Raw genomic sequence first — 24,769 nt, forward strand, 5'->3', positions numbered from 1 at the left:
CAATAATATCAGAAATAATCAGAAAAATCGTAAGTTTTGACCAATCTTAATGCTTTGACTTCAAACTCGATTTTCACGGCTTCGACCGTGCGCGACTTTAGGACCTTTTTGTTGTAGCGGGTCACAAATGTTCTAACGCAATATGTAAGGTCACATACACAGGAGAGAGTTGACAAGAGTGTCACACACTCGGTGCCACGTTAATAAAGCCAACTGTGATTTTGTTTCGATAAAAATTACTTTAAAAGAATGCAAAGCAATATGCATAAGACTTACATGAGTACATATTACTTTAAGGAACTTTTAATCACATAAGTTTCAAGAAAACATGGATAAAATTATGATTATATCATTTTTTTTATCAAAGATAAATAAACAAGTAAGCAATAAAATGTTATTTTGTAACTCTCTTGATTACAGGAAAGAGGAATTCATGCGAGAAGCATAGCTAGGAAATTTTGTGAATTAATGTAATGATGTCCCCAATAAATTTCTGTTGATAAATGACAGGATTTGTCGTTCTTTTGCAATATTGTTGTCACCTCTCCCCCACTCTCCTGAACCATTCTGCTCTCATTTTGCTTCCATCCTAATTCATTCTTCTTTCTCCAAACTTAAATTATCATCATTGTCCAGCAAATCAGGTCCATTGTGTGTATACTGATTCTACAAGAATAGGTCTAGGCAGGGAGTGATGGGAGAGGGCGCTGTAATATGAAAGTTAGAATGACAGGTGTAATTCATTCAATGCGACCTTCATAGTCATTAGTGACATTTGTTAACAAAATTAGGTATTAATGGAAAGAGGAAAAATGCTTCCTTTCTCGCAACCAAAAGCGAACTTGTATAGTGCAGTCCCCTCACCTACTTGCGTTACATCACTACAATACATTTATTCAAAGCTTACAAAACTACAATGCCTGTACCGAACAAATTAATCAGTGCAAGCATACACTTATCATTATATCGATGATAAGGCATACGCATGCACACATGCATACAAACACACACACACACACATCCGCACACACACACACATATATGTGCACACACTCACACTGGCGATAGACAAAGCAAGCATGCACAAAACAAAGTCACGTAGGCACTCGTTAAAGAAAAAAAAAAGAACAGAGAATGAGGGAGAGGAAAAAAGTAGGGAAAGAGACTCAAGAGAGGGGGTAGAGAGAGCGAAGGGCAGCCCAGTATATTTTCGATGCAGGAGCTAAGAAAAATAAAACCTGACAATTCTAAACCAGGGCCCCGTTGCTAGAAACTTTGCGTTTAAACGCAACTTGCAACTGATTGTCACTGGCCAATCAAAATCATTGTTGCATGCATGTCTTCTTAATAGGGCAGACCCTGAGCCAATCAGAATGGTTGTTTCAAAATTAGCAATTATTTTCAATTGATTGCAACTTTCTTGCAACAGGGCCCAGGTAAACTAATCCTAGGGTGATAGGGGAACATATTAATCACTTGTCTCGCGAAGAAAATCGTAGTGAGGTGTTCGACGTTTCGCTCGCTACTGCTGAGCTTCGTGAGCTTCGTACAGGGTTGTACGCCTGACGAAGCTCAGCAGCAGCGAGCGAAACGTCGTACACCTCACTACGATTTTCTTCGCGAGACAAGTGATTAATTTGTTCCCATATCGTCATAGTATTCACCACGATGGTCAACATCTTTACAAGAATTAATCCTACGGTACATAATTACAGACAGGTAATATTTCTGTAAGTTAATAGAAAATGACTTTTATTTTTTTTTTCGATGGAATTCCATAATTTTGGTTCCCTGTAAATGTGACCCTGCACCTCAAAACAAACAAAAAGTCGCCAGACATGAATTTTTAGTTAAGACCACATTCTGAAAGAGCAGACTTTAAGCTTTAAAATGATGTATAACTCAAATCAAATGGACTCTCCTAACCTATCGAAATATTGGAAAGAAAGCACAAACTCAGGAAAAGTGTGAACTGAGAAAAGAGGCTCTGAAGTACAGTGTCTATTCAAGCGCTTAATCTTTACCAAACCGTGCTGGCTGTGCGATGAATGGGACAAAAAACAGGAAGTAAACCACCAGGGTAACAACAATGAAGGGATTATCAGATTAAACTGAAATTAAGCATGCCTCATTGACGCATTCTGTCCATAATTATACCAACTTTTAAAGCAGTAGCGTCATCCTTTCAAAAGTTATTAGAGTTGAAAGTGAAGAGTGTGGACACGGATTTTCAGAAATGAAAAAAAAAAAGAATTCTAAAGACACACCTAATCACACTATTCTGCCAAAAATGTTCGAGATAAACTGCTAAAAAAACACTTTCCTGCCCGTTTTATGATACCAAATTTTAGCATAATGTAAAAGAAGACCCGCTCTTTTAGAAAATATGAAAAAGTCAAGTTGGGCTAGGTTGATCCATTTCACTTATTTTCAGTCCTCACGCAAAATCAGTGTGTGCGACTTTATGTTCGTTTTGAGGTACACGGTCACAAATAGACATATTTCGTTAAGAGTTCGAGTAAGGCATGAAAGAATAGTACTCACCTGTTTCACGAGTTAACTGTGGGGTATTTATCAATATTTTTATTGTTATTAACTCTTTATGTGCCACATTCGCACGTCCGGCTCAGTCGACGGCGTGCCAATTTCGCATATTTTGCTCAACAAACAAAGCCGCCAAATCCGATCGATAACTCGCTAATCCCGCGGTACAATCAAAGCGTTTCTCGCGCTTTTGTTCCTGTCACATGCGGCTTGCATTCTATGTGGTGATTGACTATCAAGCGGTGTTCCCAACTAGATTTGCGTGTACATTCTAAGTTTCTGTCACTATTTTATGTTGTAGCAACTGGTAATTCAAAAGAAAAATTGAAAATAGAATTGTTATTCATTGTATATGGAAGCAAAGTTTGGCATTCCTCTTTAACTTTGCTCACTATTATGTCCAACTTAACAGAAATTTGTAGAAGTTATACAAATTGGAAAAACACAATTCTTTCCCAAAGCATGACTACCTTCGTGTCTCAGAATAACGTGGCACACAGGGGGTTTCCACCATGGCACATAAAGAGTTAAACATATTTTCAAAACCTAAGGAAGTAAATTATTAAACTATACATAACATGACCAAAATGATAATACATATCGCTGTCTTTCACATTATTATTCTCCACAAGTAATTCATCACTATGTGAATATTTAAAGGGATTGCAAATTATTCGAAGTGATTTTCTTTTTGTACATGGAATAATGTTTCTATCCAAATCAGTTGAATGTGTATTATCCATTACTTTAATTCTAAAAGTTAAACGAGGTAGAACTACCGTTGAAGATAACATTAGCAACGTTTTAAAAGGGAAACCAAACCTTTATTTTTTTTTTTCATTACACCTGTATTACAAGGACGGCATATACAACCTACAATATATGTTGTTTCCAAGAAAGCTTACCATCTATACCTGTTAAATTAAGAAATCTAACAGAATAAACATGTTTAATCACTCTGCAAATCAAGTGATTATCTTTGCTCCTAACCATTCCATTATCTTATTCAATTCTAAATTCATAATATTGGGATTTGAGCATTACAAAAAGTGCGGTGACATCCTCCATAGGAAACGAGCGTTTTTAAATGCACCGCGCAGAGCGCACAATCAGGTATAGGACTTTTACACGGACTCTCAACTTCACGAACTCATACCTCCCAGAATATGTCTTTTTGCTTAAATGCACCTGGTTTTTGTGAAAATCTAGATTTCCAGCTTGTAGAGTTTTGTGAAAATTTTACATCGGTACCCTTCGAGTTGAAAATTTGGTGTCATTTTCCACTCAAACGCAAGCAGCTCTACGATAACACGCAATTTTACATTGACGGCGCGGTGTGCCAACTGTGAGCCTGAAGGCCGTTTTGGGAGGGCTATATGTTGTATTTTTAGGCCTACAATGCACCTACATAGTGAATTGTAGCAAATACTCACGTGTATTCATACTGAGTTTGGAGGAATTTCGTTAAATTTCGCCATCGGTACCTTTTCAATATTCATAAACCATGTCAGCTTAGCCTGAGTAAATATTTGTTCATAACCTGGGCCATGTCTTTACACACTGAAGTAATTACGTGTTATTCCGTGCTTCTCACTGAAATACGCTACGCTGATTGGTTAAATGTCTTTGGAGCGTGAGGGTCAACGCGTGGTCAGGAGATTTTAATATTCATTAGTTGTGAAGCTGTATATCTGTGATTGGCCTTATGCAAATTGTTAACGCAAAAAAAAAAAAGTTTTTTACCGTGGGAGGGGGACACCCCTCCCCTCCCCCTCGCTCGCTCCGCTCGCTCGGGTTCAGCCGCGTTCATGATATTCAGTGAAAAGAATTAATACAAGAAGTGTATTTAAACTATACCATATCATAGGCAAATTGTTCAATAATAATCTACATCAAAATGTACACGTACTGCTACCTTAAAAAAGTGGGACTGTTTCACGTTGATAAAACGCGCAAAAACACGCATGAAATTGCACCATTTTTCAATATCAAAATGCAAAAAGTTCTTACCGTGGGAGGGCGACACCCCCCTCCCCCCTCGCTCGCTCCGCTCGCTCGGGTTCAGTCGCGTTCATGATATTCAGTGAAAAGAATTAATACAAAAAGTGTATTTAACCCGTTCCTTCCGCAATTCTTTGAGTGCCTCTTATGAGCCCCCAAACGAGATTCTTTTTGCCCGTCGACAGAGAGGCCGACAGGTTGGTAATCCACCTGTGTGAAAGCAGTCAAGCGGTACATTGTATCCCCCTTTCAACGGTCAACTACATGTGCCAGTGAACAATGGAAATATCGATCGGGTGCGAGGTATGAATAGAGCATGCGCTGATGAGCTCACAGAATCTTTTGTTCTACACAAAACCAGGCACCTGATTGGGGTGACTGGGGTCAGCGAACTCCAAAAACTAACTGATCTCAGCCTTGATCGCTATGTACATGTTCGTACGAGTTTACAGCAAAACAATTGAAAATTAAACCAGTAAAAAGGTAAAAAATACTGTGACATACGTATTTTTCAAACAGAAGAAGAACAAATGCTGACAGAATAAACTCTGATCTTGTTATCAAACCCACTTTTCTGGGCATTTTAACACAAAGAAACATGAATTTAAGCCCAGAAAGTAGGCACTCTTCTCTTCATCTTGGGAGCCTGGTATACCAGGTTCCCGTAAGGAACGGGTTAAATTATACCATTTTATAGGCAAATTGTTCAATAATAATCTACATCGAAATATACTGCTACCTTAAACAAGTGGGACTATCGATAAAACGCGCAAAAACATGCATCAAATTGCACCATTTACAACATCAAAATGCAAAAAGTTCTTACCGTGGGAGGGGGGGACACACCCCCCTCCCACACCCCCCTCCCTCGGTCGCTTCGCTCCCTCGCAGACTAACCGCCCCCCCCCCCTTAGATGAAATCCTGGCTACGCCGTTGGGAGGGGAGGGGGATACTTGCCCCTCTTCTGGATGAACGTTCGTTTTATCAAAATCATTGGAAATTACCTTTGCTTGATACGAATTTTGCCTGCTGGATCTGCAGGCTTCTTCAGATCGAGCGCTGTGAGGAAGACTTCCAACTAGCCGACGTAGCTGGCACACGCCGATCTGAGAGAATGGGATAGTATCGATTTTGAGGAAAGTGAGTATTGTCCCAGGTCTCCGTTGAAGGTTTTCCCTTGCTGTTTGCGAATGTGAATGGCTTCCCTTATCCAGCAACAGGTTTTTCCAGAGTCTCTGGCGAGGATGAAACACTTCTTCCAGTTGGTGAAGTGATTTTTACTGGCCACATGGTCGCTGATGGCCGACTTATACATGTTGGAGGTGGATTCCTGTCTTTTTTCCTCTTATATCCACCTTTTGTTTGTGTTCATTTGTTCTGGTACCAAATTTCCTGGCTGTTTCTTCAATGTAGGCTCTTTCGCAGTTCCCACATGGAATCCAATAAACTACCCCCGCTTGGTCATCGATGGATCTTTTGTCTTTTGGGTGTAACAAGATGTTCCTGAGTTCAGGTACTGTCCCGTGTGTGTCTTTTTCCTGTAGACGACCATCTTGGTTGTGCCATCCGGTCTTTTGGTGATACAACCAAAATATTCTCACTTTCCTCTTTATACAATCCCATTCTCTCAGATCGGCGTGCGCCAGCTACGTCAGCTACTGAGAAGTCTTTCTCACAGCGCTCGAGCTGAAGAAGCCTGCAGATCCAGCAGGCGAAAGTCTTATCAAACAAAGGTAATTTCTACTGTTTGTGATAAAGCGAACGTTCAACCAGTTGATTTTCCAATCAGGTGAATCTTTTCAGCGAGTTGCCCCTGTTCTATTTGCTTCTTCTCCCATCAAACCAGAGGGTGGTTCCATTTAATTACTCTATAAAGCCAAATAATAATGTCATTTGGCTTTATAGAGTGAATGGAACCACCCTCTGACGGGAGAAGAAGCAAATAGAAGATTATGATAACCAGTCTACGCTAGATTGAATAAAGTCACGACATGTTTCCCAATCAGGATGCAGAGTCACGGATCTCGAACCATCACACGTGTAATTACACAGTATTGTTAGCCTGAAACCATTCAATAGTGAATCCATGGTCAATAGATAATGTCCTTTTGTTTTACATTCTCGCCTTCTCGTCCTCGTACGACGCCCGAATCACAAAAGGAGTTTGTGCACACAGGCTAAGCGATGGAGAGCACCTGTAAAGGGTTAATAATGCAGAGAATAATAAGATAGTTAGAAAAATAATGACGAAACATTATTTCATTTTATTTATTTCATTTTGAATCACAGTCAAGGTAATCTTTAGATCGACAAAGGTGACGTAAACAACGACGCCATTGTTTAAGAATAAAGAGGAATGCGTAGAGGAACTCGATGACCGGGTCGCTAATGATGAGAGCGACGATAAGATACATATAGGATATAATGAAAATGATTGGAAGTATACAAGACAGATTCGCATAAGGAAAGAAAGTAGATGAAAGAAGTGAAACAAAAATCACTCTATGATCACTCTATCAGCACAAGGCTAATGGAAGCTGCACTTTTCTTCCAAAATAACTAACCTACACTTTTTTTTTTGCGCTCGTTTATATCATATGTTTAGGGAGGTATTACACAGTAATATTCTTGTGAAGTGTGTGTGAATGTGATTATTGTTGCATTTGCTTCGCAAGTACATCCCCTCTCCCTCTCGCTCCCTCCTTCACCCTCTCTACACAACTAGGCCTTCCTACCATAAGCTGACCTGTTTAAAGGACCTAAGCAAGACAAGGGCAAGCTTACATGACTGTCATAATTCATTATTATCCTCAACATCACGAATGAGTAAATACGTATCATAATGAAATTATATTTCACAACGATTATTCTACCATTTGTTTCAGTATACGTGCATCAGACCACAGAAACAAACCAAATCAACTCTCCTTAGTAAGATTCCTCTCAGTAACGCAATAAATAGCCACTAAACCAGCATTATGATGAAAGGGATGGTAGGGTTCTGGTTGAGATGGGGGTGGGTGGGTCATATTAAAACTTTGTGAGAGATTACATGAAACCTGTTATGAAATATTAAGGAATATACGATTATAAGCGGAATTCAAAGTTTACTTGATTTAAATTGGTTGTGAAACGGCTGAGATATCCAAAACAGTGGTCCTGATAAAAGGTTCGTCTAACCCTTTATTAGGACCTCTTTTTTTCCTGGCAATTTCAGCCATTTCACAACTAATATTCATGAAATAAACTTTGAAGTCCTCTAAGGAATTTATTGTCTTGAATATTTTATAAGAGGTTTCTCATGGTATCCCGTAGAAAGTTAAAATCTGAATTCCCCATCTCAACCAAAATGCGTTTTCATGACGTAGACAGAGCACATCATATTTTTATGTTGTTTTTTATTGCTAATATTCATGATAACAGTATCAAAACAAAAGACTTGGCAAGGAGATTTATGCAATTTGTCTCTTGATATGAAGAAAAAAAAAAGATGTAGGCTGCCAAATAATGTACAGAAAATGAAATATGATATCCGTTACCTCTATCGGCCTCTCCCTATCAAAACGAGTTCGTCACATCACCGGCAAGGAGGCAAAGCTGAGGCCGTAGAACATCCAAACGGCAAGGCTGAATAGTTGAGGAGCGAATCGAAGTTGTCATAAGTGATTAGCAAATAATTATGTTGTCATCGACAGCAGAGTTGGATGAAGAAATACCGAATATGAATCTGAATATGGAACATTTCCTGAAGCAATCCATGTTACGTGTAGTATTGAAAAGTTGTAGGAGATGAACACACACAGACACACACACACACACACACACACTCACACACACACACACACACACACACAGCGAAATACATTAATATAGCGAGTAGAACATACCATGGCATGTGTATTGCTCAGGAGTTGGAGAAAAAAGACCCGTCAATTATTCATTAAAAAAATGCAAATGTGTGTGCCGTTACTTGAACAGATAGTTTGCACGTTTCACACTACCTTACCATTCTGTTAAAAGGTTGTTTAGGTTAGGTTTGACCTTTTTTGAATGTCCCACTTTTATAGTGTAAAGTTTGCACGTTTATCTTTCAGGCTCCAGATATACTTTAAGAGCTTGGTCTCATTTTTTTTTTCATGCTTGATGGATTGAACATGGTTCCTGCATGTGTGTGTGTATATATATATGAAGAGTTTGTTTCCAAAAACCGATAAGTCCATATTTGCCAAATGGAGATATTTGTGATTAAAGGTCAAGAAAAATAAAGAGAATAATAAGAAAATTTTTGCTTCTTTTGACCATAACTTCAAAAATGTACCCTTATATGTAGTGACCAATATATCATTTAAAAGGTATTATTTCGTACTTTATGAGAGAGACCATACTTTAAAAATGGACTTATCGGTTTTTGCAAACAAACTCTTCATATATATATATACACGTACGTAGAGTGTGAACTGCAATATGGCTGACAGTGCTCAACTATATAGGAGCCCAGGTAGTACAATAAATGGTAGGATGGAAGGCGTTGTTTTATTAGTGACTTAGCTGGACAGTCTGTTCCGGCCGAAGCCTCGTCAGCAACTAAATCAGTTTCTTGTTAAAGTACAGTGTAAGACATGCGGCTCTGGTGCACTCAAGCAAGCGAACAAAAGATACAAAATATATAAAAGATACATGCATGTAGCTACTTAACAACACAATAAAGTTGATAATGACACTGGTGCATGTATCTTTTGTTCGCTTGCTTGAGTGCACCAGAGCCGTATGTCTTACACTGCACTTTAACAAGAAACTGATTTAGTTGCTGACAAGGCTTTGGCCGAAACAGACTGTCCAGCTAACTTTAATGCTATCTAAAGATATTCTTTTTATATTTTATTTTTTATTTTTTTTTTTGCAAAGCTTCTCACTACTAGCGTTTTTGGTGCTTTTTTGGAGTTTTTGTCAGTGGCAGTGCGTGATTACACAACTGTCATTGTCCAAAAATCTGAACGTACTCTCATTAAGATGCACATAATCAGGTGGCGGCGGTGATGACGGGATCAAAGAAAGACCTCCGTTCATAGTCCATGTGAATAGGTCCATGTTTGTAATGACCCTAACTCCCTTTCACATAATAATCGAGTGATGGCGCTATCTAGAATTCTGACAGCCAAGCAACATTAATTGCTCTACTCCTCAATTGTTCAGATCCCATTCGACATTATACAGAAAAGGGATTTTTCTTTTGTTTCCAGTGCTGCTGCTGGTCATGACTTTTGTTACAAAAGGTGCTAAATCCAGCTGGGTCCAATCAGAATCCCGCGACCGTGAATGTTTGACCGCACCCTGACCCCACTGAAATTCCAGGATGGCAGGCTCTTACAGTTGTGTAGATTTCCAAATGAAACAGCTGATACATGTACTTGATTGTTGCCAAGGATGTTTCAATTCTTTGCAAATCACTTCTTTTTGGAGATATCGATGAAACCGGAGGAGAATGTCTACAGATAACAAAATCATCCCAAAAGAAGGTCACTTTGATGATAATATTTCTTCATTGTGTTTAATACACGTTTCTACCTTTTTATTTTTTTTTCCATTTATTGGACAGAGCACAGCACGGAGAGATCAAGCGATTGAATTGACTCTAGACTTCAAAAACTCTTTTCCCAGTCATCACTCTTCCAGAGTGTATACTTTCGTTCCATTAGTAGATAGGGAAAAAAAAAAGTCCATTTTTAAAGCTTACAGGCTCCCCTTTCAGAATATGTCCTTACTTTTAAATACATGCTGGTAAGTCTTTGGTGGTTTTGTTATACAAGATCTCATATGAAGTAAAAAAAGTGTTTTTTTTTCTCCTTCCCATTAAAAATCATGTTCTTTGCAATTTTTGGGGGGAGGGGGGTTTTCATATCTTTACTCTGTGCAATACCCTGTTGCGTTCCTGCCTAAATAAAATGGACAAGTCGTCTAAAAGGAAGGAACTTTTAATCGATTCCGTACGATGTCTGAACTTGCCATGATTTATGTAATGATATACATGTCTTCATGTTTGTTGTCTTTTTCCGCCCCTACTTCTATTTCAGCAAACTGGCGTTTTTGCACTTCCTGTCATTGATGAACGAGAATGCAACGAACGATTCGATGAAGTGAATGTAAAGCGCATAAGATATCACCTTATTATACTATGATAGAATTGGTGAATACCAGTGTCTATACTATTCATTGTAAAATTGCACTTATTGTGAGAATAATGACTGCCATTAGAAGTAATGTGGCAGACAGAGGAGAAAGTTGTGAATATTCTGCTACACGAAGCTTTAGTTAATTCTGTGACTACATAATTGTGAATGAATGAAACGAAAACACTTAAAGGGATAGTACAGTTTTGGTGGATGTGAGAATTAGATTTTTAACTTTTTGCGAGATACCAAAAAAACACTTATGATATAGTACAGCACATACCATTTTAAGAGGAATTCAAAGTTTATTTGACGAAAATCGGGTTTGGAATGACTGAAACATCAAAAAAACAAAGTAAAACAAAGCGATCGTAATAAAGTGTGGGTCCCACACTTTATCAGAATCGGTCTTTTTTGATATCTCAGCCATTTCAAAACCAATTTTCATCAAATAAATGTTGAATTCCTCATAAAATTACATGCTCTTTCACATTTTATAAGAGGTTTCTCATTATCTCACCAAAAAAATGTTAGATACCTGAAATTAGGTCTCAACCATAACTCTACAATCCCTTTAACAAACACTACATGATTATTTTATTTAGAAAAAAAAAGTATACAAGAATCACGAATGTATTCTTGAATATATACAGAACAACATAATTTTTCCACCAAGCAAATATCTACGTTAGGTGAATACAAAGGGGTTGTGGAAAATTTACAGAGCGGACAGACTTGTTAACATCTGTAAAGTTAAAAAAAAAAAAATAGACCCGACTAAAACAATATTGATACTCCATTCGATTTCATATAGAGATATAAAAATGACGAAAAATGTTTATTTGTCTGTTTCATGGGTTGGTATTTCTTTTTTACCTCTCTGGGCACAGTCATAGTTTCTCTTTGTCAGGCTTCATTGAAAGAAGAACAAGAAAGTATGTCTATTGACTGCTACGTCGTTGAATAAATTGAAGACATTTAAGGGCTTATTGCGCGGTACTGAAGTGTGTGCTGTATTGCGTATGTGGATCTCCGTCCTTGCATGTTCATGGGTGCCCATGAGTGAGAGCGTGACACTGTATAAGCATTTTTTTTTACAAGTTCTTCACATTTTATTCCGTCTTCTATATGGGGTCATCCGTGGTTCACATTTTATACCTTGTCTTCTTTGAGGTCATCCGTTGCCGCGGTATATGAATCTGTATCACAATAGTTATTATATCATGATCTGTTCATTATTCCTGGTGTGATAAAGAGACACAAGAACAAACTACAGCTATTAACAAAATCCCGCACCTCCATCATCTCTCTTGCATATTGAATTATGTATTTATTCATTTATCTATTTATTTATTTTATTTTTTTTTTTTGGGGGGGGCGGACTTTTTAAAGTTTATATGGGCGAATAAACAAGATAAATAAGTAGGAAACAAGTGGTTGGTACATATTGAGAGGGGGGTCTTAGATTGCCAGAGGTTGAGTATATTGGTATGTCATTAAAACTGACATAGATTCGAAGAATGGTTTTAGGAACATGTAATGATGTCAGTCACTTAATGCAGTCATTTATAACAAAGCAATTTGAAGTTGGGTTTGGTGATGAATTTTTTTTTTCATCTTTTTCCCACGAAATTGTAAATTCATTTTGGAAAGATGTATTTTATGCCATGCCCCTATTATGTCGTTCAGAGGGATCTGATTTTTTAACTTGTCCATTGTGGAGAAATAGTTTTATTCAAATCGGGCATAAAACTGTATTTTTCAAATCTTGGCGTGAAAAAAGGTATCAGGTATATCAACAACTTGGTCGATAACAGAGAAATTTGTTGGCCCGTGAATGTTATGAACGGATATTTTTTTTGAAACTTAACTACCTGTCATATTATTCGGTAAGTCAAAGAATTACGTGTCAGTTTGGTGGTTATTTTCAAAGATGTTAAAAAATATTGTAGATCCATTATTGCCATCACTTATCAAAATACTACTGCAAGAATTAAAAGGATGTAGGTGTATTTATAACGCTTTTCTTGGAAAAAAATATTAATGTTTACCTTTCATATGTTCTCAATGGGAACGACATTTGGATACTCCCCCTGAAACTGTCAAAATGGAAAAGTATCACATGATATTTCGTTTTTGCTGTGGACATTAGGTTGAGATATTTTCAGTATAAAATAGTTAATAGGATTTTGATTTTAGATTAGCAACTATGTAAAATTTAAAAAAAAAGTCAGTAGTGATACATGTTCGTTTTGTAAAGAAGAGTTGGAAGGTATAGTACTTTCCTTTTTATGAATGTGAAACTAGCAAGTCAGTCTGGAATGAAACTGAAAATGAATAAATGGAGGTTCTAGAGCACATATAAAATCTAGTCTGGAAAATAGTAGTTTCGGTTTTTATAGAAAAGAGAAACGATGGTCAAAATTGCGTTGCGATTTTGATTAAGCAACAGCTGCTTGCACAACAGTAAAAAAAAAAGTCCCTGGGTTTGACCCCCTTTTTTCCAACTTGTGCATATTCACTGTATTGTGTTAAATAGTACTCACCGGTAGTGACAAAACAAGCTAGAGTGAAGGGAGTAGTGACAGATATCTCGATAAAACGTGTCACGTTACGTTTAGATAACGAGATACGAGAAATTAAATAACAAACACACGAAATAAGCAAAAAAAGTAAATTCTTTCATCGATGATTTGCTTTCTCACTTACTGATCAAGCTCTGATTGTCGGTGGGGATTGTTAATATCAATTCTAAAGATGTGTTAAATATTGCTAACTGAGTTTGTCTAGGGACATTGAAAAATTATTTAAAAAACAATGAGCACCTGCTTGTTTAGTGATACCTATGTTTTTTTGTTAGTTTGTTTTACTTCAAACGTGTTCTTTTACCCACCATCAGGCATAGTGTATACATGACAGCAGGGGATTGCAAAATGCATTGCGTACCGACATCATTCGATGTTATTCAGGTAAATAATTATTACACGTGGTTGAGTTAAAGCAAAACAAAACAAAACAAAACAAATCTGTCCATAGTTTTGATAATCGCGATCATGATCATGTGAGAGGGTTTAGCAATTTAGTTTATGACGTGTTTATCTCTTAAAGTTTCAATTAGAAAAGACATTAGCAAAACAGTCTAACCAACTTTCCCCACCTTTTTAGAATGAATTCCTTACATTATCAAATCTGTTGTTCTCAACAGATTTCAACTTATCACATACTACTGCATTTGATGTTATTATGGGTTCTCTCATAACAGGAAAGTTCCGTTGAATTCAGGATATATGTCAATTCCTCGAAGACAACATTTATGCAACTTCTGGATTAACAGGCTTACTTGTTTATTCAGTGATAGAATGTTCCGGGTGTACACAGTAATTCTAAGCTCTCTCGACGCCTGCAACAGGATGGGTTGAGGCGGGCCACAACAACTCCAGTTATAATGCCATTGGGACATCTAATAATATTCCTTTTGGCAATGACAATACATGCTTTCTTGAACTTTGTGATGATTATAACAGCTGTCGACAATGAAAATATAAAAAAAGCAAAATAAATTTATACTTACGCCACAAACGTTCTATCACTTCTTTTAATACTTCCATTATTTTTTTCGGCGATTTTCCTTTATCTATTTATTTATGTTGTGTGAGTTGTTTTTTTTTTATCAAATTTATTCATCTAACGACAAGAAAGAAAACAAGGAAAAGGTAAGAGAAAAAAAATGATTGTCGCTCTTTCGATATGTTTGCCTTGCGAAGGGATGGTACAGTATTGGTGGAGGTGAAAATTGGGCTTATAACTTTTTGCGGGATACCAAGAAAACTCTTATGATATAGTACAGAGCATGCCATTTTAAGAGCAATTCAGAGTTTATTTGATGAAAATCGGGTTTGGAATGACTGAAACATCCAAAAATAAAGTAAAACAAAGCAATCGTAATACATTGTGGGTTAAACACTTTATTAGAATTGCTCCTTTTTGGAGATCTCGGACATTTCAAAACGAATTTTCATAAAATAAACATTGAATTCATCATAGAATAACATGCTCTTTAATAATTCGTATAGAAAGAGCTTTCTCACTATCTTACCAAAAAATGTTAGAAACCTGAAATTAGGTCTCAACCAAACTGTACGATCCCTTTAAGTTTATAGTGGTTGTTGTTGTTCGTTTTATAATCTTCCACGTCTGCATCATGGCAAACATTGTTAATTCTTCTCTCCCGCACTCTACCGTGCGAACGCCAGGGGCAAGCTTTTGTGGTGAAGCAATCGATACGTTTACAGTGGTAAAAATACGAAACATGAATTCGCGTTTTGCTTTCTTCCCATCCAAAAATAGATACTGAAATGTGAAGACATTGTTCTATTGATGCATTCTCTACACGGTGGTCCATGTTTCGCTAATGAGGGGAATTTATGGAAGTCCTCTTACAAGATAATAGTGAATACATTAGATTACGGTTCAAAGGACAAATTGTGGATTTTTACATTGCAGACAACAGGTTTTAAATACAATGGCAATATTTCTGATACTAAAGATTGTAATGCAGGAGTTCCGCAGGGAACAAAATTGGGGTCGGTATTGTTTTTGATTATGATAAAATGACGCTTGCAAAGATTGCTCTCTTTCATTTTTTTTTTTTTTTTTTTTTGCGGGATACCAAGAAAACTCTAATGATATAGTACAGAGCATGCCATTTTAAGAGGAATTCAGAGTTTATTTGATGAAAATCGGGTTTGGAATGACTGAAACATCCAAAAATAAAGTAAAACAAAGCAATCGTAATACATTGTGGGTTAAACACTTTATTAGAATCGCTCTTTTTTGGAGATCTCGGACATTTCAAAACGAATTTTCATAAAATAAGCATTGAATTCATCATAGAATAACATGCTCTTTAACAATTCGTATAGAAAGAGCTTTCTCACTATCTTACCAAAAAATGTTAGAAACCTGAAATTAGGTCTCAGCCAAACTGTATCGATTCACGATCCCTTTAAGTTTACAGTGGTTGTTGTTGTTCGTTTTATAATCTTCCACATCTGCATCATGGCAAACCTTGTTAATTGTTCTCTCCCGCACCTTACCGTGCAAACGCCAGGGGCAAGCTTTTGTGGTGAAGCAATCGATACGTTTACAGTGGTAAAAATACGAAACATGAAATCGCGTTTTGCTTTCTTCCCATCCAAAAATAGATACTGAAATGTGAAGACATTGTTCTATTAATGCATTCTCTACACGTTGGTCCATGTTTCGCTAATGAGGGGAATTTATGGAAGTCCTCTTACAAGATAATAGTGAATACATTAGATTACGGTTCAAAGGACAAATTGTGGATTTTTTACATTGCAGACAACAGGTTTTAAATACAATGGCAATATTTCTGATACTAAAGATTGTAATGCAGGAGTTCCGCAGGGAACAAAATTGGGGTCGGTATTGTTTTTGATTATGATAAATGATGCTTGCAAAGATTGCTCTCTTTCATTTTTTTTTTTTTTTTTTTTTGCGGGATACCAAGAAAACTCTTATGATATAGTACAGAGCATGCCATTTTAAGAGGAATTCAAAGTTTCTTTGATGAAAATTGGGTTTGGAATGACTGAAACATCCAAAAACAAAGTAAAACAAAGCGATCGTAATACATTGTGGGTCCCACACTTTATTAGAATCGCTCTTTTTTGGAGATCTCGGCCATTTCAAAACGAACTTTCATAAAATAAACATTGAATTCCTCATAGAATTACAAGCTCTTTAATAATTCATATAGAAAGAGCTTTCTCGTTATCTTACCAAAAAATGTTAGAAACCTGAAATTAGGTCTCAACCAAACTGTACGATCCCTTTAAATTTATAGTGGTTGTTGTTGTTCGTTTTATAATCTTCCACATCTGCATCATGGCAAACCTTGTTAATTGTTCTCTCCCGCACCTTACCGTGCAAACGCCAGGGGCAAGCTTTTGTGGTGAAGCAATCGATACGTTTACAGTGGTAAAAATACGAAACATGAATTCGCGTTTTGCTTTCTTCCCATCCAAAAATAGATACTGAAATGTGAAGACATTGTTCTATTGATGCATTCTCTACACGGTGGTCCATGTTTCGCTAATGAGGGGAATTTATGGAAGTCCTCTTACAAGATAATGGTGAATACATTAGATTACGGTTCAAAGGACAAATTGTGGATTTTTTACATTGCAGACAACAGGTTTTAAATACAATGGCAATATTTCTGATACTAAAGATCGTAATGCAGGAGTTCCGCAGGGAACAAAACCTGGGTCGGTATTGTTTTTGATTATGATAAATGATGCTTGCAAAGATTGTCCTTTTTTCATTTTTACAAATATGTTGATGATTTTACTATTGTGGAGGCTAGGGATAGGTATCAGAGGCAAAGAGAAATCAATACTCTGGTAAGTTGGTCTTTGTCGAACAATATGAAACTGTCCTCAGAAATGTGTTTTCATGGCAATTTCTTTTATGAGACAACCGAATCAGCAAAGTTTGTGCATCAACGATTTTTTTTTAAGAATCTAGAACTGTTAAGATTTTAGGTTTGTATTTTCAGCAGAACCTTAAATGGCATGCGCATGTTGTTTGAAATGGTGAAAAAAAAATGTAACAGGAGATTGTTTATGGTACGCAAATTAAAACTTGTTAATTTATCAATAGTTTATCTTATTACAGTGTACACAGGATATATGAGACCTGTTTTAGAATATTGTGCCCCACTTTTTCATTCGAGTCTTACAAGAAAAACACACAGAGGTTATAGAAAAGATTCAAAAACGTGTATTGAAAATTATATTACGTTGCAATAATGCTACATATGATGAGGTCCAGTGACCTGCAAGTGTGCAATTTATTATCTTTAAAAGAAAAGAGAATGAGATTGTGCTTAGATTTTGCTTTGCAACTAGAGAAGCACCCGATTTATTCATTGTGGTTTAGAACTTTATTCATGCTTACAAATCGGAAGTTAAATGATTGATGAAGCATATTGAAAATATATTATTTTATTTGCTTTGTGTGATTTCATCATCGGATTAAATGGCTTATTGTGACAGGTGTATTGTCTCTAAATGATTTGTCTGATCCAAGTGTGATATAGAGACGTTCATATTGGTCCCTCCCCCCCCCCCCAAAAAAAAAAATATATATATATGAAGAGTTTGTTTGCAAAAACCGATAAGTCCATTTTTGAAGATTTTGAAGTACGGTTTCTGTCATAAAGTACAAAATAATACCTTTTAAATGATACATTGGTCACTACATATAAAGGTTTATTTTTGAAGTTATGGTCAAAAGAAGCAAAAATTTTCTTATTATTCTCTTTATTTTTCTTGACCTTTAATCGCAAATATCTCCATTTGACAAATATGGACTTATCGTTTTTTGGAAACAAACTCTTCATATAAATAGATTAATAAAAAGAAGAAATATACCTGGATGTTTCAACTTGTGTATTTTCTCTTAGTGAAGCTTACAGGGGTAGATCAGTAGTTGAACGAAATTTGAAATTGTCATTTATCTATTTGTTGCTGTATCTTTATTGAATAAATGCAATTTTGCTGTGTTTTCAAAACCATACTCTGGGCTATAAGCTATTGACAGAACAAAATCGGTGAAAAGAAAAGCATTTTTAAAATCGGTTCATTTATCTCAAAATTCCAAATTAATCCCCGCCTCTGTCAATTCTAAATTCCTTAGATTTTGAAATCAATCTATGAGATTGTGGTTAGGGACAAATCCAGAATTATCACAACTATCAATTATAAATCTGTCAGATGACCATTTGAATTCATTTTTGTTTTAATTTGTCCCTCATCTAAATCAAAGGAATTTACAGAGAATGCAGTAGTGTGTTGTTTCATACTTGACAAAAACACAGTATTTATGGTCTACATGTTAGACATCCTGGGAAGGATGTTACCTCGACAATAATACATTCAAATGTCATTAAATATGAGTAAGATGAAAACGTTGTCGCACAAAATTTATTGTTTGACATTGCGGATACCTCTGCGGTTTCTCAATTTAAATCAATAAACGCTGAAAGCAATCAAAGCATAATGTAACTCTCTATGCCCACGTTCGCACGCACGTCGACGGCATGCCAACTTCGCATATTCTGCTCAAACGCACAAACCCGCCAAAACCGGTCGATAAATTGTCAAATGCCACAGTACAATGAACGCGTTTTTTCACAAATATTTTGCTCTCATATGTAGCTTACATCTTATGTGGTGATTGATTAGCAAGCGGTGTTCCCTACTCATTTTGCTTGTAAAGATTCTGCAACTGTTTTGAGTGCATAGTTCATGCATTTTCAGCAATGTAGCTACTGGTGATTTGAAAGAAGTGTACTCTTAAATGAATCCCGCCAGGATTGGAACAATCATCCCCCACCATTCCCACTGATTCCTACTGATCAGTTACTAGCCATCCCCTTTAAGTACGGGCTTTAGTCCTAAACCACTAACGTCACTGCTAATTATGCCTTTTGATTTCACGTGAGGAATCCCCAAAAGGTGAAATGGGCCAACCAAGTCAATCTTCAGTTTTTGTTTTTTTTATATATATTTTCTGAAAGAGCTATCGTTCTCCTACATTATTCTTTCATTTGGGATTATAACATGAATATGAAAATGCGTTTTCAGCAGTTTTTCTACAACTTTTTTTTTTTTTTGAGAGAGAGAGGGAGAGTAGAATGACCAGGTATGCCTCAGAGGCCACTTTTCATTTCTTGAAAATCCCTTGCACGCTCTTCATTTCAAACTCCTAAAACTTTTGGAAGGATAATACCACTGCTTTGAAAGTTTGCATTAATCATAGGCAGAATGTGTTCGCTCAGCATGCTCAATTTCAGCTTAATTTCGAAATCACTTCATTGTTGATGCCCTGGTGGTTAGCATCGTGTGTTCTGTCCCTTCCATCGTACAGCTAGCACAACTAGGTAAATATTAAGCGCTGAAATAGACCCTGAACTTCAGAGCCTCTTATCTCAGTTCACATTTTTCTAGAGTGTATGTTTTCTTTTCAATATTTAGATAGGTTGGGGGAATCCATTTGAAATGAGCTATACATCATTTTAAAGCTTAGAGTCTGGTCTTTCAGAATCTACCCTTACCTACAAATCACTGCTTTGTGACTTTTTGTAGGGTTTGTGATGCAGGGTCACATAATTATAATTAGCAAAAGATCCAGAAATTCTATCCGATAATGAGTTCCGCACTTGTCCACTGCAGTATATCTTGTTGGCCTTATGACGTAGGGAACATAACATATATATGTGACCCGCGACAACGGTTTCAGGCAAAAGTCGGGCATTTTGAAAATTCATTTTTTCACTGAATCACATTGCCCATTTCCTAAGCTTTGCATTGATATAAAACACTTGTATTCTTCGGCACCATAAGTGGGCATAGAAAGCGAAATAAAATGCACTTTTTAAGTTGTTAGCCAGACAAAATTGCGAGAAAACGGGCTTTGAAGATTCACCTCTTACTCAAAGACAATGTCCGAGCGGCGATGCGAGGTGAGAATCACCCATCCGTACGATGGTGCCAATCGATGTGAAGCTCCGCCTCTAGCAACCACATCGCCTTCTGATTGGCTCACTGAGAGAGTCAAATTTCCCGGGCACCCTTCCTCGGAGCTCAGCGTATGGAGCCGAAAAACAATGCGGTTCGCTCGGGTTCGTTTTACCAGTACGTCTTTCAAGATGGCGGATACGATAATTGCACGTATGGTGTACATGTGTATGGTGCACGCATTACGCAATGGCATCCACACGCCATGATCTGGTGCATGTAACAGGAGCGGGTGGCGAATCCACACATTTTCAAATCGCGTTTTCATTGTTGTTGATTTGACTTTATCATTGGCGACCCTTTTGAAGGCAGAAAAATGCCAGAGCTGGCAAGGGTGACGCTTCCTTTTTGATTTGTTTTTACAAGCCGTGCATAATATTGCCTTGATCGGTGGTGTTGATGATATCAAAACAAACACACAAACACGTACGACTCGTTAGTTTGGTGCGATCTTGATGTGTAGTATTTCAATATAACAGGTTACATGTGACCTCTCCTTTCCTCTCATCATCCTTTCCTTGAGTCAGTCTGCTGTCATAATTTTTACTACATGTACAAGTAGACTTTTTTTTTCTTTTTACACGATTATGTCGTGCTACATAATTTTTTTGTTTCACTTCCGTTGTCGAACATTGCGGTAGAATAGTTTGGATAGAAAGCCAAACGAGCGTACGCACTACAGAGCGAGCGTATAAACCACTAAGCAAAAACAATGGAGCATGTACATTGTAATCATGCACGCGTGGACAAAGCATTCCCAAAACGCTGCAACTGGTGTCTCCGAAAGCCGAATTATGTAAATGTGTGCGACGCACCAGCCAATCGCATGCGAGACCCTGCGCCGTAGCAACGCTGGTGATATTGGCGCGGCGTTCGAAAGAAGCTCGAAACTGACGAGTGCGATTCAACATAGGGTGCTTAAAATTCCATTTTCGATAGGAAAGACGTAGTCTTATGCTATGAATTTTAGTGTAGATGTGAAAACATATCAAAGATTCGATTTCTGCAAAAAACCCAAATCGACAAAAATTATGGTAAAAATCTTTGTGCCCCGCCTAGGAGGGAATTTGCTCTTGCGACTTTTGCCTGAAACCGTTGTCGCGGGTCACATATGCACATGTTCACGTTTACAGTGAAAAGCTTGAGCTGAAATAAAAACAATGCGGCTTGACTGCGATCCAAATTCTACAGTTTAGTAACGTGAACGGCTGCGCACTGGAGTCTCCACGCACTATGCACGAATGATTCTCCAACAATAGTCCATGGGCCAAGAGCCGAAAAATGGGTTGTTGGTACCACCGAGGTGGCAAAACCTTTTTGGTGTCATTTTGTTTGTCGGACATAGATATGCTTATCAAGCTATGATAGCATTTCCAAATGAGTAGCTTAGTCATAATAAATGAATTTTTAACCAATTTGGTCTCGTTTTTATATCCCTATACTTCTGAATCGAAACTAACCGCTATACAAATACGAGCACAGCCTTCTGTACGTCCACAGGTGTTCTGTTGTAAACGCGGTGCGCTTAGTCTTCATTCAAGGCAGCGAAAGGAATATCCAAAGGGTTATGATGTCCACAGCTGTCACGCGGTGCGCTTAGTCTTTATCTAGAACAATGTACCGCTATCATATCTAAAGTTCCTAATAAAAGGGATTATCTATACTGTTTTTATATCACCCTCTCAACAAATACATCAGTTTTAAACAAAAAAACACTCTGTTCATTTACAACATTATTAATTATAATGTATTGTAGTGTACCGGTACATTGTTTTTGCATAATCTTTCATTGTTGGATGGAAATAAAGCGACATTGGCGTGGTATTAGCGTTTTCAACCCAGCGTTTTCACCGGAAAATGATAAATAATTGAAAAAAAGACGCTAAAATTCACGAGAAATTGCTTTTTTGTAGTTGTTGTTTTTAGATAAAGGGATATACACTGTATCATAAGCTTTGGATATTCCCTTCGCCGTCTTGAATATTAGACTAAGCGCTGTGGACATCATAACCCTTGGATATTCCCTTCGCTGCCTTGAATAAAGACTAAGCGCACCGCGTTTACAACAGAACACCTGTGAACATACAGAAGACAGTGCTCTTCTTTGTATAGCGGTTGGTCTCGATTCAGAAGTACAGGGATATAACAACGAAACCAAATTGGTTTAAAATTCATTTGCTATGACTAAGCTACTCATTTGGAAATGCTATCATAGCTTGATAAGCATATCTATGCCCGACAAACAAAATGACACCAAAAAGGTATTGCCACCGCAGATGGTACCAATATCTGGCCTGGCCCATGGACTACAAAAGCTTGTTCCACTCTGTATTAGGGTGCTGGGGAGAACGCAGATAACAATGACGGACTTGCGAAAGATGTGTAAACCCAATAGTACCAACACCATTAAATTGAGTCTGAGTGCGGTCTCTTCCATACAAGGGAAGCATTTTGAAAGAGCGATAATTGATTTTTTTTTTTTTTAAGTTCAATTCCTTTTAACTCAATTCATTTCCTTCAACAAAAGCTGCAATAAAATCAAACGATACAATATTTTGAGCACCTTGTAAGAAATATACATTAGATAAGAATCAATTTCACCAGTACTATTAATATGACATTTCTATGAAAGCTTGTTGTCTACTCAACGACCTTATAAATCTAACGGAAAACTGTTTCAAAGGGGAGGTTCAAACATAATCTTGATAGGAAAGTTATCTTTCACAGTCACAGTTCTTCAACCAAATTTCAATCTCTCCTCACAACACACAAGGACAAACGACACTCCAAGAACCTTCCTGGAGTCTACCGCATTCCTTGTGAATGCGGTATGGTCTACATCGGAGAGACAGGCCGATCCTTCGCCACCCGGTTAAAGGAACATCAGGCCCATGAACGACGAGATGAACGGGACAAGTCTGCTATTCTAGTATGTAATACTCGTATAAGTCTTCAGAGGTTAGCATTTCCCAGGTGTTTAAGGCAGTGAAGTCACATAATGAAATTCAAAGTAGGTAAAAATTCCAGGCAGTCCCAGTTGGCTATAAATACCCGTGTCAGTGAGAAGCAGGCATCTTTTTCAAGTGTGACGGCAGTGAATTATACCAGGGAGGTGAGACACCTCCCTGACTATACATCTCAAGCTCCAATGTCTAGTGATCAGGAAGACGACGCTACCTCTCAGCCCCCATCCCCGCGGGGAGATCAGGGCATGGAAGGCCGCCTTGAAGCTCAACTAGAGAAACCGAGATACTCTCCCGCGTCATGGCTAGGGCGGCGGGGCACACCGCTGTAATGACAAACGGCATGCGAGCCATGCCAGCTGGTGCAGGAGGGCTCCTCCTCCCGGCGATTAGCCCGGACATGCGAGCCATGTCCGTGGGGACAGGGGCGCTGCCCCGCCCATCAAAGACTACAGCGAGCTAGCCAACCCCATCGGCAGCTCATCAGACGACGATATTCTCATGTCAGCCTTCTTCCTGACAAAACTGATTGCGTTGCCCTGTATGGGTGGCCTTGACTCTGCCCTTGTGGTTATGGCCATTTTGACAATCGAATTGATCCGGATGCCATGCCCTTACAGCCAAACTCTTTCAAAGCTTGGTACCAAATTTGATTTTAACTTAAATTCTGATCTCATTTGGACAAAAATAGCTGAGTTGCTAATGAAGGCAGTCACACTCCCACATCAGAAGGTAAGTCTCCATAAAATCGCGAAGCAAATGCTCAATTGCCATCGAATGCCCAAGCAGTTCTCACACCAAAAATCGAGAGCAAAATTTGGGCGATCCTCCTTCACGAGGCCTTGGGTCTTGTGAGCTCCCAACTTCTACAACAAAATGTAGTGAAGTGACTTTTACCACATAGATAAACCCCTTCTAAAATTCACAGATCATGCACGGATAATCATCCATGCAATTGACCCAACGAGAATTAACCCATGTCACCATCGATGGCCTGACACTCCCGGGCTTTGCTTGTCGTATGATCTGAGCATGCACCATCGAGGTATCTTGAAACCCCTTCTCAACCCTTCTCAACAACACTTGTCCAGCAAGTCGATTCCACTTGATAGAAAGTTGTTCAGAAAGACATCTGAGAAAAATTGACAAGTGTCACAGAAGCATACATCGTGGGTTATAAATGTCTCTACGCAAGTCAGCAAAAAAAAAAAAAAAAAAAAAAAGAAAAAAAGGATGAGTACTGTCCAAAACCGTTCAGTGCTGGATATTTCAAGCTTTCCAAAGATGACTGGTCAAAATAATTCCCGATCCTCGGGTATTGGCCACAATATTTGGCTATGAAACCAATAATTTTATTTCAACCCCATACCGATAAATTTTTCCTCTACAAAGTGTACATTCTACCGAGGAGGAAAAGACAACCCGTGAAGAATTGTCTCCGAAGATTCTCGTAAAGCAAGCTATTAGAGACATTCCTCACATGGAGTA

This window comes from Diadema setosum, chromosome 3 (genome assembly GCF_964275005.1).
Source record: "Diadema setosum chromosome 3, eeDiaSeto1, whole genome shotgun sequence".
In the NCBI taxonomy this organism is placed as follows: domain Eukaryota; kingdom Metazoa; phylum Echinodermata; class Echinoidea; order Diadematoida; family Diadematidae; genus Diadema; species Diadema setosum.